General features: G+C 44.8%; 1 protein-coding gene across 6 annotated transcripts in view; it reads right to left on the reverse strand.

The window, feature by feature from the left end:
- mapkap1 (MAPK associated protein 1) overlaps nucleotides 1-17,831 on the reverse strand; it is a 371,223-nt gene that overhangs the window by 26,553 nt on the left and 326,839 nt on the right. The gene's annotated exons all lie outside the window — the stretch shown is intronic.

The following is a 17,831-nucleotide window of genomic DNA, read 5'->3' on the forward strand; positions in this document are numbered from 1 at the left end:
ACGAAACTCGATGGCAGAGGTCCATATCAACGGGTACAAAACGCCATGCCTCTTCGACTCCGGGAGCACACAGAGCTTCATACATCCAGACCTGGTAAGACGCTGTTCGCTCCCCGTTTTCCCCGCGCAGCAAACTATCGCGCTCGCTTCAGGCTCCCACCCGGTCCAGATCCAGGGGCGCACCGCCGCGACACTCACAATCCGAGGCGTTAGTTACTCGAAATTCAAACTCTACGTTTTGCCCGAACTCTGCGCGCCACTCTTATTAGGCCTAGACTTCTAATGCAACCTCAAGAGCCTCACCCTCAGCTTCGGAGGGCCCCTGCCCCCACTCACGATCTGCAGCCTCGCTACGCTGCGAATTCCCCCCCTTCCTCTCTTTGCCAATCTCACTAAGGACTGTAAACCCGTAGCCACTCGTAGCAGGCGGTATAGCCTGCAGGATAGGGTATTTATCAGAGCAGAGGTCCGAAGGCTCTGATAAATGAGGGGGTTATAGAGGCCAGCAATAGTCCCTGGAGAGCTCAGGTGGTGGTCGTTAAGACTGGGGATAAATTCCGTATGGTGGTCGACTACAGTCAGACTATAGATTTACGCTCCTCGACGCGTATCCCCTCCCTAGGATTACAGACATGGTAAACCAGATCGCCCAGTACCGGCTCTTTTCCATGGTGGATCTGAAGTCTGCATACCACCAGCTCCCAATCCGCCCGGAGGACCGCCACTACACGGCATTCGAGAGGCCGATGGCCGCCTCTTCCATTTCCTCCTGGTCCCTTTCAGCGTCACTAATGGGGTCTCGGTGTTCCAACGAGCAATGGACCGAATGGTGGACCAGTACGGGCTGCAGGCCACGTTTCCGTACTTGGACAATGTCACCATCTGCGACTATGACCAGCAGGACCACGACGCCAACCTCCACCGTTTTCTCCAGACGGCAGAGAAATTGAACCTCACGTACAACAAGGAGAAATGCGTTTTCCGCACATCCAGACTAGCCATCCTCGGCTATGTCGTGGAAAACGGAGTCCTGGGCCCCGACCCGGACCGTATGCTTAGAACTCCCTCCCCCTTATTGTCCCAAGGCCCTCAAATGGTGCTTGGGATTTTTTTCCTACTACGCCCAGTGGGTCCCTCTATATGCGGACAAAGCCCGCCCACTCTTTAGGACCACACAATTTCCCCTGTCAGCCGAGGCACGCCAGGCCTTCGACGGCATCAAGGAGGACATCGCCAAAGCGGCCATGCGGGCGGTTGATTAATCCACCCCATTTCAGGTAGAGAGCGACGCCTCAGAGGTAGCTCTTGCAGCCACGTTAAATCAGGCAGGGTGACCAGTTGCATTTTTATCTCGTACCCTCTCCGCTTCAGAACTCCGACACACTTCAGTCGAGAAAGAAGCACAAGCCATTGTGGAGGCTATCCGTCACTGGAGGCACTACCTTGCAGGTAGGAGGTTCACCCTCATCACCGACCTTCATGTTCGACAACTCGCAAAGGGGCAAAATAAAAAACGCTAAAATTCTGAGGTGGAGGATCGAACTCTCCACTTACAATTACGATATCAAATATCGACCCGGGAAGCTCAACGAGCCTCCGGATGCCCTATCCCGCGGGACATGCGCCAGCGCGCAGATCGACCGATTAAAAGTCATCCACAGTGATCTCTGCCACCCGGGGGTCACCCGGCGCGCCCACTACATCAGGGCCCGAAACCTGCCTTTCTCCAACGAGGAGGTAAAAGCGGTCACCAGGGACTGCCCGATCTGTGCGGAGTGCAAACCGCACTTCTATAGATCAGACAGGGCCCACCTGGTCAAGGCTTCTAGGCCCTTTGAACGCCTTGCGATTAATTTCAAAGGCCACTCCCCTCAACTAACAAGAACGTTTACTTCTTAAACGTCGTAGAGGAGTTCTCCCGTTTCCCATTCGCTATCCCGTGCACCGACATGACCTCCCACACAGTCATTAGGGCCCTGCATAGCATCTTCACCCTGTTTGGTTTCCCCAGCTACGTACACAGCGACCGGGGTTTGTCCTTCATGAGCGACGAGCTGCGTCAGTACCTGCTCGAAAAGGGCATTGCCTCGAGCAGGACTACCAGCTACAACCCCAGGGGGAACGGGCAGGTGGAAAGGGAGAACGCGACGGTCTGGAAGACCGTCCTACTAACCCTCCGGTCTAGAAAGCTCCAAGTCTCCCAGTGGCAGGAAGTCCTCCCAGACGCGCTCCACGCTATTAGGTCCCTTTTGTGTACGACGACCAACCAGGCCCCTCATGAGAGACTCTTCATTTTTTCCAGGGGCAGTACCACGGGGGTCTCACTTCCGGCATGGCTGAGGACGCTGGGCCCCGTACTCCTGAGGAAACACGTCAGGGTGTACAAAACCGACCCCCTTGTTGAGAAGGTGCGCCTGCTCCACTCCAACCCCCAGTACGCATTCGTCGGGACACTGTATCCCTCCGGGATCTGGCACCCGCCGGATCCAGCGCCCCGTCTACCCCCACAGAAGGACCTCTCACCCTACACCCCATGCTGCCGCCCCCTTGCGCTCCCGAGCCCGCTACACCAGTTCCGCGCTGGCCACCCCCCCAGTCCCCGGTCGAACTAGGAGAGTATGAAGCTCGGATACACCCCCCCCCCCCCCATCGTACCCCAGCACACTACACCCATCCAGCCACCGCAAGAGGCTGCAACCCCGGTGCTCCGCAGATCTCAGCGGACAATTCGACCCCCGGACAGACTGACTTTATAGACTAGACCACCACCCCCGCCGGATGATTTTTTTTGCAGGGGGTGAATGCTGTATAAATACCCATGTCCAGAGTCAGCCCGAGTTCACTATGAGTTCATCGACAGGTTACAGGCTGGCTCTGAAGTAAGTCGATTAAAGCCTAGATTCACATCGGAAACACGTGTCTGGTGAATTGATGGTTCCATCAACACATGCATAATTCTCTCTCAATATTTTATATATACAAATTAACTTCTTCAACAACCGCCTTCAAATGGAAGGAAAATTAGAAAGTTTTGCCTGGCTATGTGTAGGATCACTTATTTTTCAAATCCAGGCTCCGGTGGTAGTGAGAGATTGAATTTTAATGCAAAAATCGAGTTTGCATACTTCAAAAACTACTGAACAAAAGAAACAAAGGCCCAGCAGGGAAAAACGAAGAACAGAGAGAGAGCTAGAGATAGAGTGAGAGAGACAGACAGACACATGCAGCACACATTTGTGCTAATAACCGTACATCTGTGTTTGATACCGGCCCCATATTTGCTCCCTATTGGTTTACAAGTTTTAAATTGTGACATCTAAATGGTGGTCTTTACAATCATTCACATTGATATCTGACTTACTTCATTTGCAGTCTAGCTGAGAAGCCAGTGTAAGGTTTTACTGCCAAGCTGACCTTGACTGAGAACAGTGCAACTTGCATTTCAACTGCAGTTACAAGATTTTAAAAACTTGGATTGAACTATTTCCCTACAATCCCCTCTTTGATTCTTCTAAAAATTCTGAGAGGATGAATCAATAAAAGCTAGTAAGCAGGAAATAGCTTGAGGAACACATTCACAGATGCCTTTGATGGCCCCTTTGTTTAGGAACAGCCTTCAACACTGGAATGGGCAAGCCTATGAAGTGTTCCAAGCCTTTAAATATAGGAAGCATGCTTATTAAGGAAAAGGGGATGACGGGTAGTCTTGAGAGGCCTAAGCTTAGCAGGGGCTTCGGTTAGCCGTTAAAATCAAAATTTAATGAACATAAAAACACCATATACAATGAGAACAAAAATGAAAAATAAGATCAAGCCCTGAACTAGACAGGTTCCCATTGAGCCCATCCATTCAGACGTCCAGCTCGACAAGGTGTTGGGGTTTTTTTTGAGGTTCTTTATCTCTGTTTGGATGTGCTCCACCAAATTAGTAATATCCATGGAATTGTCTGGAATATAGGTGCAGCACTCTGCCCCTATCAGGGTGCACGTTCCACCCTTTTCAGCAAGAACATAATCCAGAGCCATTCAGTTCTGCAGGGCCACTGTACGAAAGGCAACCATTTCTGCATTGATTTTACGTAGGGCTTCAGCGGTGTCATTACCCACCTTTTACACACTGAGTGCTGAATTTGGGTGCATTTGAGTGCTATAGTGAGAGTTTGGTGACTGTGGGAGTTAGGTGAGGAGGGAGTAAGGTGCTCCTTTTCATTTCATTTCCTACATTTCCTCAAAGAGCGTGAAGGGAGCCGGGGGTTTACAGAGAGTAGAGCTGACTGGGAGCAGAGTCGGAGGGCGGAGTTCCAGTTGGTCCACATTGCAGCTGTATTCTGCAAGGTAAGAGGGGATGGAGGCTAGGGCAGTTGCATGCTCCTCCTGTAGGATGTGGGTGGTGAGGGATACCACCGGTGTCCCCGCTGACTATACCTGCAGGAAATGCACCCAACTCCAGCTCCTCAGAGACCGCGTTAGGGAACTGGAGCTGGATGAACTTCGGATCATCCGGGAGGCAGAGGGGGTAATAGAGAAGAGTTACAGGGAGGTAGCCACACCCAAGGTACAGGACAAGAGTAGCTGGGTTACAGTCAGGGGACAGAAAACAACGGGCAGACAGTGCAGGGATCCCTCGTGCCGTTCTCCTTCAAAACAAGTATACCGTTTTGGATGCTGTTGGGGGGGATGACCAACCGGGAGAAGCCCTAGCGGCCAGGTCTCTGGCACTGAGTCTGGCTCTGGGGCTCAGAAGGGAAGGGGGGAGAATAGAAAAGCTGGACGTCTGAATAGTGATAGGAGACTCAATGGTTAGGGAAATAGATAGGAGATTCTGTGGTCGCAAGCGAGACTCCCGGAAGGTATGTTGCCTCCCGGGTGCCAGGGATGTCTCGGATCGTGCCTTCAGGATCCTTAAGGGGGATGATGAGCAGCCAGAAGTCGTGGTGCACATTGGTACCAACGACGGAGGTAGGAAAAAGGGTGGATGTAATAAACAAGTTTAGGGAGTTAGGCTGGAAGTTAAAAGCCAGGACGGACAGAGTTGTCACCTCTGGCTTGTTGCCGGTGCCACGTGATAGCGAAGCTTGGAATAGGGAGAGAGTGCAGTTGAACACGTGGCTGCAGGAATGGTGTAGGAGGGAGGGCTTCAGGCATTTGGATAATTGGAGCACATTCTGGGGAAGGTGGGACCTGTACAAGCAGGATGGGTTGCATCCGAACCAGAGGGGCACCAATATCCTGGGGGAGAGGTTTTCTAGTACTCTTCGGGAGGGTTTAAACTAATTTGGCAGGGGAATGGGAACCGGACTTGCAGTTCAGTAACTAAGGTAGCCAATGTTTAGGACGTCAAAGCACGTAGTGAGGCAGTGGGGAAGGAAACACTGACAAAGGAGAGTACTTGCAGGCACGGAGATGGGTTGAAGTGTGTACACTTCAACGCAAGAAGCATCAGGAATAAGGTGGGTGAACTTAAGGCATGGATCGGTACTTGGGACTACGATGTGGTGGCCATCACGGAAACCTGGATAGAAGAGGGGCAGAAATGGTTGTTGGAGGTTCCTGGTTATAGACGTTTCAATAAGATTAGGGAGGGTGGTAAAAGAGGTGGGGGGGATTGCATTATTAATGAGAGATAGTATAACAGCTGCAGAAAGGCAGTTCGAGGAGGATCTGCCTACTGAGGTAGTATGGGTGGAAGTCAGAAATAGGAAAGGAGCAGTCACCTTGTTGGGAGTTTTCTATAGGCCCCCCAATAGCAGTAGAGATGTGGAGGAACATTGGTTAACAGATTTTGGAAAGGTGCAGAAGTCACAAGGTAGTAGTCATGGGTGACTTCAACTTCCCAAACATTGAGTGGAAACTCTTTCGATCAAATAGTTTGGATGGGGTGGTGTTTATGCAGTGTGTCCAGGAAGCTTTTCTAACACAGTATGTCGATTGTCTGACCAGAGGGGAGGCCATATTGGATTTGGTACTTGGTAATGAACCAGGGCAAGTGATAGATTTGATAGTGTGAGAGCATTTTGGAGATAGTGACCACAATTCTGTGACTTTCACTTGAGTAATGGAGAGGGACAGGTGCGTGCAACAGGGCAAGGTTTACAATTGGGGGAAGGGTAAATATGAAGCTGTCAGACAAGAACTGAAGTGCATAAGTTGGGAACATAGGCTGTCAGGGAAGGACACAATTGAAATGTGGAACTTGTTCAAGGAACAGATACTACGTGTCCTTGATATGTATGTCTCTGTCAGGCAGGGAAGAGATGGTCGAGTGAGAGAACCATGGTTGCCAAGAGAGGTTGAATGTCTTGTTAAGAGGAAGAAGGATACTTATGTAAGGCTGAGGAAACAAGGTTCAGACAGGGCGCTTGAGGGATACAAGATAGCCAGGAGGGAACTGAAGAAAGGGATTAGGAGAGCTCAGAGAGGGCATGAAAAATCTTTGTCGGGTAGAATCAAGGAAAACCCCAAGGCCTTTTACACATGTGAGAAATGTGAGAATGACTAGAGCGAGGGTGGGTCCGATCAAGGACAGTAGCGGGAGATTGTGTATTGAGTCAGAAGAGATAGGCGAGGTCTTGAACGGGTACTTTTCTTCAGTATTTACGAATGAGAGGGGCCTTATTGTTGGAGAGGACAGTGTGAAACAGACTGGTAAGCTCAAGGAGATACTTGTTAGGAAGGAAAATGTGTTGGCCATTTTGAAAAACTTGAGGATAGACAAGTCCCCCGGGCCTGACGGGATATATCCAAGGATTCTATGGGAAGCAAGAGATGAAATTGCAGAGCCATTGGCAATGATCTTTTCATCCTCACTGTCAACAGGGGTGGTACCAGGGGATTGGAGAGTGGCGCATGTAGTGCCCCTGTTCAAAAAAGGGAATAGGGATAACCCTGGGAATTACAGGCCAGTTAGTCTTACTTCGGTGGTAGGCAAAGTAATGGAAAGGGTACTGAGGGATAGGATTTCTGAGCATCTGGAAAGACACTGCTTGATTAGGGATAGTCAGCACGGATTTGTGAGGGGTAGGTCTTGCTCACAAGTCTTATTGAATTCTTTGAGGAGGTGACCTGCACGTGGATGAAGTTAAAGCAGTGGATGTGGTGTACATGGATTTTAGTAAGGCATTTGATAAGGTTCCCCATGGTAGGCTTATGCAGAAAGTAAGGAGGCATGGGATAGAGGGAAATTTGGCCAGTTGGATAACGAACTGGCTAACCGATAGAAGACAGAGTGGTGGTGGATGGCAAATATTCAGCCTGGAGCCCAGTTACCAGTGGCGTACCGCAGGGATCAGTTCTGGGTCCTCTGCTGTTTGTGATTTTCATTAATGACTTGGGTGAGGGAGTTGAAGGGTGGGTCAATAAATTTGCAGACAATACGAAGATTGGTGGAGTTGTGGATAGTGAGGAGGGCTGTTGTCAGCTGCAAAGAGACACAGATAGGATGCAGAGCTGGGCTGACAAGTGGCAGATGGAGTTTAACCCTTAAAAGTGTGAGGTTGTCCATTTTGGAAGGACAAATACAGGGTTAACGGTAGGGTTCTTGGCAATGTGGAGGAGCAGAGAGATCTTGGGGGTCTATGTTCATAGATCTTTGAAAGTTGCCACTCAAGTGGATAGAACTGTGAAGAAGGCCTATGGGTGTGCTAGCGTTCATTAGCAGAGGGATTGAATTTAAGAGCCATGAGGTGATGATGCAGCTCTACAAAACTTGGTCAGGCCACATTTGGAGTACTGTGTGCAGTTCTGGTAACCTCATTTTAGGAAGGATGTGGAAGCTTTGGAAAAGGTGCAAAGGAGATTTACCAGGATGTTGCCTGGAATGGAGAGTAGGTCTTACGAGGAAAGGTTGAGGGTGCTCGGCCTTTTCTCATTAGAACGGAGAAGGATGAGGGGCGACTTGATAGAGGTTTATAAGATGATCAGGGGAATAGATAGAGTAGACAGTCAGAGACTTTTCCCCCGGGTGAAACAAACTATTACAAGGGGACATAAATTTAAGGTGAATGGTGGAAGATATAGGGGGGGATGTCAGAGGTAGGTTGAATGGTGGAAGATATAGGGGGGATGTCAGAGGTAGATTCTTTACCCAGTGAGTAGTGGGGGCATGGAATGTACTGCCCGTGGAAGTAGTTGAGTCGGAAACATTAGGGACCTTCAAGCGGCTATTGGATAGGTACATGGATTACGGTAGAATGATGGGATGTAGATTAATTTGTTCGTAATCTAGGACAAAAGTTCGGCACAACATCGTGGGCCGAAGGGCATGTTCTGTGCTGTATTTTTCTATGTTCTATTTTTTTTTCCAGGGCAGATGCATGTTACTGTAATAAGCTCTCTTGCCAGCTTGGCAGTCCCATAAAAAAAGGATCAGGACGGAGAAGAATCTTTCCACCTCAGTAATATCACGCTTCAACTAAGGTCCGTTGAGAGAGGAAGAATGGCAAATGAAGGGGACAATATACCCCAAGTAGCAAGATTATGTCGAGGAGGGTGGTAGCCAGGGGTAGGCCCCGTGGCCACAAATAAAGTAAGTACCATTATAAGAGGCAAAATGGGCACCACTTTTGGGATACCAGCGCTCTGAAAAGTTGTTTCTGGCGGTCACGTTGCGAAGACCTGTCAAAAGGGAGGCATCTTTCGACCGAGCCTTAGTGAGTTTGCTCATTAGCTGTAAAACACTGCACTACCTTGCTTACATCAAAATAGTGGTTGCAACTGCTGTATCCTAGTTCTTGGACCCCCAACCATTTGCTGGTTAGGCCTATGGATCCTATCTGTCTTGAGGCTGTAGGAAATTCTATAAATGGGGTCCACAGCTCCGATTGTAACTGGGATGGTACCACCCAGAGAAAGCGGGCAAAGGATAACCTGCTGAGTGCCATTTCCCGATATTTTTTTGTAATTTAGAGTACCCAATTATTATTTCCCAATTAAGGGGCAATTTAGCGTGACCAATCCACTTAACCTGCACATCTTTGGGTTGTGGGGGTGAAACACATGCAGACATGCGGAGAATGTGCAAACTCCACACAGACAGTGACCCAGGGCTGGGATTCAAACCCGGGTCCTCAGTGCCGCAGTCCCAGTGCTAAACACTGTGCCACATGCCGCCCTTTTCCCGATGTTAACTGCCACGTTAATTGGGTAGTTATTCCCTACACATGAGGTCGCCCCCTCACAGGAGGATTGTGAACTGGAGATGTTCTGGAAAATATACCATTCGGCTGTTTCCTACGTGTTAAAGGGGATGGATCTCAAGGGAATGCCTCCCTTGGAGTAAGTGGGAATGTAAGTACATACCCAACAGCTGGAGAGGTTGGCATCTTTGGCATACATATAGGCCATGTAAAGGAATGTGTCACATTTATCTCCTTGGGAACCTGTTGGCATAGCTGGACTGGCTGGTGAAGGGAAAGCCAGGAATGCAAAAACTGAAAATGCAAAGAACGGATACAACAATACGGTCAAACATATTGGCGAAACAAAAATTGTAAGAATTGTCCTTTCAAAAGATAGGAGTAAAAAATTGTCTTTTAGATCATGGTGAGCTTGTTTAACGTGAGATGCGTGAATCTAAGTGAATCTAAGTTTTCTTTTCCTGGACTTTAACAGCTGCTTGGGTGGTCAGCTGCTTGGGTGGTCAGGAGCTCGAGTCCATTCCCAGCATCAACACACATCTTAGGAGGAAACATCTTTGGGTGTTGAGGGAACTTGTGCTGAAAGTTTTCTTCGGAAATTTAACACACGCACACACACAGAAGGAATTCTCCGAAAAATCTATTATGCTTAATAGTGCTTTTTAATAACAAAACTGCAATGAAATGCTGCAAATGCTACCTGACTGAACAGTACTGAGATTAGTGAATTAATCTGAAACTTCAGACTAGACAATTAAAGGTACTGCATATGGAGTTCGTTCTTGCTCGAGTAATAGCACTGCCCTATTTTTTTCTTTAAATGTGCTAAGATTTTTTTTAAATTGCAGAAAAATTGCGAATTGATGTAGAACTGACATTTTGATAAAAGCAAAATACTGTGGATGCTGGAAATCCGAAATAAAAACAGAAAATGCTCGATAAACTCAGGTCGGGCAGCAGTTGTGGAGAGAAACATGGGTTAATGTTTTGAATCGAAATAACCCTTCTACAGAACTAATTTTGATAGGCAGCAACAAAGTAAAAATAATTTTAAAACTTAGAATTTCATTTGGAACTCCTTTCTCCTCACCAAATTAAAACAACATCACCCAAACCGAACTGGTGTTGTCAGACAATCAATAACTCTAATGTTTCCATAAATGGAGCAATCTTTTAAAATACTTACTGATCCATTTTTACATTTTTTGGTGGCATCTACTTTAAAATTTCTATATTTTTTTTACAATCAGCATTAATACTAAAATGTAATTACAAAATTACCTTGGGAGAGAATTAAAAACTCAAGAAAAGAAATCTATTATGTAACTATCTCTCCAAAGATGCTGTCTGCCCTATTATGTGTTTCCATCATTTCAATAAGAACAGAAAGTACTGGAAATACTCAGCAGGTCTGGCAACACGCATGGAGCAACAAACAAGAGTGAATATTTTTAATCGAAAATGACTTGTTCAGAACATTCTGAAAAGTCATTTTCGATTTGAAATGTTAACTTGTTTCTCTCTCCACAGATGTTGCCAGATCTGGTGAGTATTTCCAGCACTTTCCAGTCCAAAGATGTGCAGGTTAGGTGGATTGGCCATGATAAATTGCCCTTAGTGTCCAAAATTGCCCTTAGTGTTGGGTGGGGTTACTGGGTTATGGGGATAGGGTTGAGGTGTTGACCTTGGGTAGAGTGCTCTTTCCAAGAGCCGGTGCAGACTCGATGGTCCGAATGGCCTCCTTCTGCACTGTAAATTCTATGATTTTGGTTATTTCAGATTTCCAGCATCTGCAGTATTTTGCTTTTGTATTACTGTGCAATTTTGCTTGCTCCTGGTGAAGAACTGAGGGAAAGGCTCAATATTAGGAAGCGAAAACAGAGAATGCTTGATAAATGAGAAGCTGAGAAAGTACTGATTATGGGAGGATTGGATAAAATGAAGAAAGAATGGTATTTAGGGTGTATACGTTCAGAAATAGAGAAATACAGCACAGAACAGGCCCTTCGGCCCACGATGTTGCGCCAAACTTTTGTCCTAGGTTAATCATAGAATTTTGGACAATTTGTCATGGCCAATCCACCCAACCTGCACATCTTTGGACTGTGGGAGGAAACCGGAGTACCCGGAGGAAACCCACGCAGTCACGGGGAGGATGTGCAGACTCCACACAGACAGTGACCCAAGTCGAAATCGAACTTGGGACCCTGGAGCTGTGAAGCAATTGTGCTATCCACAATGCTACCGTGCTGCCCTTAAGAAGTTAACCTACACTCCCTTATTCTACCCTAATCCAAGTACCTATCCAATAGCCGCTTGAAGGTCCATAAATTTTCCGACTCAACTACTACCACAGGCAGTGCATTCCATGCCCCCACTACTCTCTGGGTAAAGAACCTCCCTCTGACATCCCCTCTATATCTTCCACCATTTATCTTAAATTTATGTCCCCTTGTAATGGTGTGTTCCACCCGGGGAAAAAGTCTCTGACTGTCTACTCTATCTATTCCCCTGATCATCTTATAAACCTCTATCAAGTCGCCCCTCATCCTTCTCCGTTCCAATGAGAAAAGGCCCAGCACCCTCAATCTTTCCTCGTATGACCTACTCTCCATTCCAGGCAACATCCTGGTAAATCTCCTCTGCACCTTTTCCAAAGCTTCCACATCCTTCCTAAAATGAGGTGACCAGAACTGCACACAGTACTCCAAATGTGGCCTGACCAAGGTTTTGTACAGCTGCATCATCACCTCACGGCTCTTAAATTCAATCCCTCTGCTAATGAACGCTAGCACACCATAGGCCTTCTTCACAGCTCTATCCACTTGAGTGGCAACTTTCAAAGAACAATGAACATAGACCCCAAGATCTCTCTGCTCCTCCACATTGCCAAGAACCCTACCATTAACCCTGTATTCCGCATTCAGATTTGTCCTTCCAAAATGGACAACCTCACACTTGTCAGGGTTAAACTCCATCTGCCACTTCTCAGCCCAGCTCTGCATTCTATCTATGTCTCTTTGAAGCCGACAACAGCCCTCCTCACTATCCACAACTCCACCAATCTTTGTATCATCTGCAAATTTACTGACCCACCCTTCAACTCCCTCATCCAAGTCGTTAATGAAAATCACAAACAGCAGAGGACCCAGAACTGATCCCTGCGGTACGCCACTGATAACTGGGCTCCAGGCTGAATATTTGCCATCCACCACAACTCTCTGTCTTCTATCGGTTAGCCAGTTTGTTATCCAACTGGCCAAATTTCCCACTATCCCATGCCTCCTTACTTTCTGCATAAGCCTACCATGGGGAACCTTATCAAATGCCTTACTAAAATCCACGTACACTACATCCACTGCTTTACCTTCATCCACATGCTTGGTCACCTCCTCAAAGAATTCAATAAGACTTGTAAGGCAAGACCTACCCCTCACAAATCCGTGCTGACTATCCCTAATCAAGCAATGCCTTTCCAGATGCTCAGAAATCCTATCCCTCAGTACCCTTTCCATTACTTTGCCTACCACCGAAGTAAGACTAACTGGCCTGTAATTCCCAGGGTTATCCCTATTCCCTTTTTTGAACAGGGGCACGACATTCGCCACTCTCCAATCCTCTGGTACCACCCCTGTTGACAGAGAGGACGAAAAGATCATTGCCAACGGCTCTGCAATTTCATTTCTTGCTTCCCATAGAAGCAAGAAAATTGATTAAAAGAATATTTTGTAGGCTAGGAAAACAGGCAGATACAGATCATCAAGTACTGAAACATAGTGAATGATAAAACATATTCAACGAAAGAATATTTTAAAATACCAGGATAACAGTGTGACAACAAGACATAAAAAAGTAAATTATACCAAAACAGCAAACCCAAAAACATAATGCAAATTAGATTTACATTTTGTTTTGCATTGGGAGCCACCAATAACTTTGGGGTTGGAGTTGGCACATTATTCCCGTGGCTGCATTGATCTCACCCCCACAACCCAAAGATGTGCAGGGTAGATGGATTGGCCACGCTAAATTGTCCATTAATTGGAAAACAAATGAATTGGGTACTTTAAATTTATTAAAAATATAGCGGGGCAGGGGAGAGGGGTGTTATGCATTGATAATAACAAACATCAGAATTCCCTTTAGAACTGCAAATCTCTAGGTAATTTTTGGTAATTCTTCCAAATAAAAAAGGAACTAGTTTCCACAATTGTGTTTTGCTCAACCAGTATATTTCAATATATTTCAATACATCGAGAAGTAGAACAGAACAATGCAGCTTCTAAATTCCAGTATCTTGATAATATTGACACACTTAACTGTCATCAGACGCTCATGATGTGACAAGGTATGAGCAATAATAGTGTTGCATTTACAAAAAAACGTTCGTAAAATAGATTTGGTATTGAAAGAAGTAGAAAAGATGGCTTAATTATAATATACTGCCATTTTTATAATATGTCAAATCAGCCATCATGAGTAGGATGACACCAAGCTTTAAATGTGCAAATTAATTGGAATAGTCTCATATAACTAGACAAATTCACACCAAAATTATGGGCTCCATATCAGGAACAGAAAAGACTGCTCCACTCTGTGCCAAACTGACAAAAAGCTCCTTATTAATACATTGGTTAAATGGCAGCGACTGCAGTGACTAACTGTGCAAGGGCTAAACTCTTTGCTGCAGACTCCCACATCCCTTTCCTTATCTTACAGATTTCCCCCTCTACCAACTGAGCTCTTTTGGAATGTGTTGCAATGCACCTTGTAAATCACAGTACACCCCACTGCCACCACCACCATCACCTCACCAGTCTTGTTTTAGGAACAGATGATAAATAAATCAAAGTGCACTAAGCAGTGCTTCCACATGGCAATCGCCTCCTTCTTTCCTTCTGCAGCTCATCAATCAAACTATTGTCTACTTGAAAGCCAAGGCTTGTAAATGTCATCTCCACTCAAGCCCAAGGAGAAGAAAATCAAAATGTTGCAAGGAGTTTTAATTGGATAGTGCAATTAAACTAAAAAACACTGGCAGGCCAGCTCTGACAGGATATAAGACCCTTTTAAATAGGTTCTGAAATTGTATTTGTTATAAGAATAGAAAATATACATCATGATTATTTGTTCTTATACTTCCAATCTGTGTATTCCTGGTGCTTGCTGCAATCTCATTTAGGTTTTGAATAAGCTAAGTGAATTCTAACACGGTCAGCCTCTTCATTCATACTTTTTAAAGGAAAACAAACATGCAAATACAAATAAGATCATTCCAGGTGCAATATCTGTAGTGAGCCTAAGAAATTAGACTGAATTCTGTTCCTCTTTTTAAAAGCTAGAATTTCTCAAAGGATTGGAATTTATATGGTTAAATCTTTTCAATACTGATTTTTCTTCATGGAACACAATGCGAATAATCAAAGGAATGGCTTTTGATGAAAAAGGAAGAAAATAAAGAGAAAGGAAAATGAGTACAAAAAGATAATTTCTACAGAATTGATTTTTTTGTTATTTAGAATTCCTTCGTCCCTTACACGCTTGCAAATTGAGAACAGGGAGATTGCCTGTTCCTAGAGCTCTATTTGTTTCTTAGTCTTTTGGGGATGCACAAGAAACATTAGGGCTACATCTCCCACTGCAGCCCAACCCACCCCCACTCTATCCAGTACGTTACAGAAAAAAACTGATTACTTATTCTTAGCGGTTTCTAAATTATGAAACATACTAATGAAAAGCAATAATTAGCGTTTACAATATTTTAAACATCTAGTGCCAGTATATTTTCTAATTGGCCAAAATTTGCGATGGAATATCAGGGTAGACCTTCCTGACCAGTCAATGACCAGACCAGACCAGACTAGTGAACTGAATTGAAGCCCTGACACCAGCAGAAGAAAGAATCTTACGAATTAGTGCCAGCACAGACCTGGATTGGCACTGATGCAACAAGGAGTTAAAATAATGCTGATGCCAACGCATACTGCCAAATCACATGGGTTGCGGCAATAACGGGGAAGGATAGTATTCCACAATATCAAGTTTTTAAAAATTAATTATTCAACACAGGCCTGTTCCCACAACATAAATGATTACTATTTCCAAATTGCAACACAAAGGAAAAGCATACACTTTTCCATAAATGGTTCCAACAGTAGTGCTACATCATTGAGATTGGAAAAAATACACCGAGGGAGTGGGCAAGATGTTTTTACTTACATATCACTAGTTGCAGCTGTTCTTTTCCGACACTCAATCCAACATGGATTAAGTAGCACCAAGTAGGGAAAATGCATTAACAGAGAAATTTGCATGTGGCTTTTACATCTTGCCAAAAACAACAAATTGGCACCAGGGCTCAAGTATAGATTATCTTGTCTGACAACTGTGAAAGCATCCCAAGTAGTCCAAATGTATTAAAAACTGGACCTCTACCAAGCTGGCACTTGCTGCTCTGTATTGAATCTATACCAGCGCTTTAGGAATGATCCTTTAGATTATTTTATAAAATAAATAGTTTTCTCAGTAGTTTTACTGAAACTGTTGAGGGTACTTTTACTGCTGGGTAATTTGTAAAAACAAAAGCATTGGTGTCATGGTGATATTTTTTGAACTCACTGTTCATACGTAATAAGTCACAGAAGAGGCCAGTATAAGTGGGAAGGCACTGAACAGTAAGTGTACATTAAATGAATTAAAAATACGTTCTTTTAAAGTTTATTTCCAGTGCAATTGATATTACAGCAAGATTCTAGGCATTAATTACACTGAATGGAGTAAGTATAGAACAGGGGCACTGGAGGGCACAACACTACATTAGCATGTGTCAAGTACCTTTGGTTTTAAATGAAAACTACATAAAAGCATTTCTGCCATCAATTTTGCTATCACTAACAGCCAGCATGAATTCTGCAAGAAAAGCTATTTTCGTGCAGATGTGAAATTCAATGAAAAAGACCGACTCTTGTAGGAACATCAATCAAAACGTCGGCTGCAGTGACAGATCTCAACGGTGAGGGAGGGTTAAAGGTCACAGGTTAAGGAAAAAGCCAAGCTCTGGTTCAGCTCTAATATCTCTGCGGTGGAAGTCTTGGAAAGGTACACCCTCCTGTATTAGCCTACCATCATTAATCTTCTTGCCACCTTCTTTAACTAGTCAAGCAGAACCGCTCAATAGAAACTATATGATGGGGCACTACTAGGAAGGCCCAGTCCCCATTATCAGGTTAACATTCTGTTAAGCCCCTCTGCAGCAATGAAATGATAACTCTTGAAGAGATCAAGGTCACATGATGTACTGCATGCAATTAATGACAAGTGGGATTTAACAGTATAGTGCAGTGCTCACAAAAGGAGGAATTGAAATGTCTTTGTTACATTTAATAGTCTGAAACAAAGCAATCTTTCATCCAGTATCAAGGTTTGACATATACATTAGCATACGAGCATTCCCTAACATTTCCAAATGGTACAATACCAAATGCATTTTATTGGTTTGTGCATAAACTAGGGGAATAAAAAGGTGCTAATTGGTTGAATCAATGTATCATTGCAAATGCACTGCATATACAAAGCTATTTAATTATTGGCTGGATTGGCAAACCAGTTTAAAGTTGAATTTAAAATACAGTAGTGCTGATTCTACGTTGTGAGATGCACTAAATAGCACGATTAAAAAATCTTTCAAGAGAAAAGGAGGAACTACTTGGAACAATAAACTGAAGAGGGAAGTAATTAAAATGTTCCAAAAGAGGTTTTGCTTAAAAGAGAGACACACTGCCGAAGCTTTTCACCTTGCATTCATCAGGACAGATTTGCAAAAATACCAATTATAAAGAGAACAACAGTTTATGCTGCAAGAGAAGAGAGTGCTGATTGGTTGATAAGTGGACTCTGATTGGTAGAGATATTGCCAAGGAGAACAGCAATCAACAATATTTATTAGCGTCACAAGTATGCTTACATCGACACTGCAATGAAGTTACAGTGAAAATCACCTAGTTGCCATACTCTGGTGCCTGTTCGGGTACACTGAGGGAGAATTCAGCATGTCCAATTCAACTAACAAGCACGTCTTTCGGGACTTTGTGGAAGGAAACCGGAGCACCCGGAGGAAACCAACGCAGACACGGGGAGAACGTGCAAACTCCACATAGACAGTGACCCAAACAGGAATCGAACTTGGTACACACAGGCGCTGTGAAGTAACAGTGCTAACCACTGTGCTACCGAGAAGGTACCCAGGTACGGTTAATTGCTTTTTTGTTCAAATTGTGTTTACTCAAATCAGGCAGGTCAATTCTGATTGGTTAAGGCACTGTCAGGGGGAATGAACCAGGAAATAGCTGCCTTCCAAGCTTTTGTTTAGTTGAAAAAGTCACAATGTGTGGACATGCTCCTGGCTGCAAAAGGTGAAGTCAAATGAGATCCCTTTCCTTGACGTGCTAGTTGAGAAATCTGCCAATGGGCTTTCTAATACTGTCTACAACAAGCTTACCTTCACTGGCCAGTAGATGGGTTTGGATTTATACAGTTCCATGCACTGTAAGATTGTTCTTATTGGCAACCACATAAATAGGGTCTGAGCCATTTTCTCAGTGTGAAAGCTTGATGCTAAAATAAAGCACATCAAAGCCATCCTGCTGGATAATGGCTACCCATATCAGATAATTGCTAACTGTATATCGTGCAACTCAT

The sequence above is a fragment of the Scyliorhinus canicula genome, chromosome 21 (assembly GCF_902713615.1).
Source record: "Scyliorhinus canicula chromosome 21, sScyCan1.1, whole genome shotgun sequence".
NCBI lineage: Eukaryota > Metazoa > Chordata > Chondrichthyes > Carcharhiniformes > Scyliorhinidae > Scyliorhinus > Scyliorhinus canicula.